Source organism: Centruroides sculpturatus, unplaced genomic scaffold (assembly GCF_000671375.1).
Source record: "Centruroides sculpturatus isolate CEXI.00-Female unplaced genomic scaffold, Cexi_2.0 scaffold1445, whole genome shotgun sequence".
Classification (NCBI taxonomy): domain Eukaryota; kingdom Metazoa; phylum Arthropoda; class Arachnida; order Scorpiones; family Buthidae; genus Centruroides; species Centruroides sculpturatus.
The window spans coordinates 1-2,511 of NW_019385652.1; positions in this window are offsets into that span (position 1 = coordinate 1).

Here is a 2,511-nt window from a genome sequence, read left to right on the forward strand (position 1 = left end):
TAAACAAAGGAAAGTACGTCCTTTATGAAGGCATAGAGCCTTTACTACATGAAAATGAAAATTAATGAATACACTGTGTACAGTAATTTACCTGATAAGACAGACCTCAGAAAAATACTTTATGAGGCATAAAGCTGTCTGTAATGAAAATTAATTAACTAAGGATTTTTTTGCCCTGCCAAGGTGTGGCCAAGTTATCCAGAGCGCTGGGTTATCGAGTGCCGAGTTTTCGAGGCTCTACTGTACTAAAAATAAAAAGTTTGAATTAATAAATGTTAACCTGATATTGGTGTAAATTCAAGCAAAGAAATACAGATTTTTATTAACAATTATAAAATGTTGAGGAGTCTAGGACAATAACGAAGGGGTCTAATTTGAAGATTCTGAACAGCACAACCATTCAACCAACTCCATGAATTTGGTAAAGTATTTGCCAAAGTGTGTGTCACATGACAAGTACACATGTACAGTACATACTCATGATTATTTGCCAAGCATCGGTTCATTGTGGGAAATACAATGAACAGATTCATTCCTTTGATTCAAACAGTTTAACAACAGGGAGTGAGAAATCACAAATATGAATATTAGTGATAAGTAAATTATCTATGTCATTTGATATTGACCAAATGTTTGCTAGGCATTTGATGAATACCAAACTTGTGGAGCCAGCTTTAAAATAACCCGTTTGGCTTGCAGAATATATTTGAGTCTTACTCCAAAACATGTTTTCTCGAATCATTTTTCAAATAGAATTTGTTTAAATTCTCTAATAATTAATGGCTGCGGTATTAGTACAATTTGTAATAAATTGTTTTGAGTCATTAATTTTTATTACACAGATTTATATTCCGGTAATAAAAATCTAGTATTTAAATATATATAAACAAACAATCTACACCGACTGGCAATATGTTTAATGCATTAATGAATTGTTTGTATATTAAGTGTATTGCCAGTAACTCGATAACAGTTGCAGAAGGGACTAGTAATGGCAATACCAAAAATTTAAGATTATAATCTAATGAAGGCCATTGACGATGACAGAAAACATTCATTTGCATATGAAGGCTGACACACAAGTGAGGCCGTTGACACCTTGTATGGAGCCTGGAGGCAGAGTGGACTCCTTTAAATTGTTTTTTGAACAAACAAGACACACAGAATGTTACTTTATTAATAAAAAGCAGTTGTAAGATTTTCTTTTAGTAAAAGACACATTAATTTATAGGAGTATGAACCATACGAACCTCCAAAATTCTTCAAGGCCCAGGGAAAAAATTTCCCTCTTGACAGCCCTAAACACATTATTTATTTACGCAAACTTAATGAATTACAATTTGCCATTCATTTGATCAATTTTACATTTATTTAAAAAAAAAAAATACAAATTGTTTATAATCTTATAAAATAAATTTCAGTTAAATACTTTATTTAAAAAATAAAAAAAATAGTTGGTGAAATCACATCTGTTACAGAAATTCAATAAAATTTTTTATTAACTTCATTATATAAAACAACACTCCTATTAAATTAATTTTATTATTTTCACTAATTTAGCAATAAAAATTGCAATTCAAAAGATGGCAATTTTTATTGTCAAAAACAGCAAAAAACTAGGAAGTAATAAAATTATCTTAAAAGAAATTAGGTCAAAGTTATTGGAAAATAAGAGAAAATGAAAATTTATTCCATATTTTAAGTGCAATTCAATTTGAGATATCAAAAAAAAAATAATAATAATAATCATCTTGTTAAATAGATGTTCAATGTAAAAATATGTACAAAAACATTATTATGTAATTAATCATAAACAGTTTATTCAAATTAGATATTAATAGAATTTTGGATTTGAATTGATTAGATGCACTAACTCAACACAAGCAATCCATCAGGGGTGATTCCCAGGAAGACTTTAATATTTAAATAGGTGCTAGTTTTCAGTATAAACAGATGAAGAAAATCCAGAAACCTCCACATGGTCAGCCCGTCACTTGGGTGCAGATCCCTGGCCTGACTACCGATGTTCAATGGTTTTATTCACTTATGCCACTCTACTGGTAGTCAAGTAAATAAAATCATCGAATGTCAGTCTTAAAGACCTTTATTGAAGGATATAATAGATCTTAAAGATCTCTTTTGAATAATACAGTTAGATTAACTGACAAGCTAGCTAAGTAATTATAGAAATTACATAATTTTGACTAAAGGTAATTGAAACAATATAGCCTAATAGTTATTCCAGCTGTATCATTTAATTATCAGCATAACTCAAGCTTGGTTTTCTATACACCTAATGACGTCTACTTCTGTCTACAGCCTTAATACGACAGGGAAGTAGCAATGAATAGTTCAGGCAATGCATTTGAAAGTGTATTCTCTCAAAAGGGTGATGTACACTGAATTTATAGACACTTGGCAATTTTCATCATCAACTTTTTATTTCAGAACTTTATTTGTCAAGATGCATTTTGAGCCTTAGCCCATCTTCGGTTGGCTTCAATCTTCTGT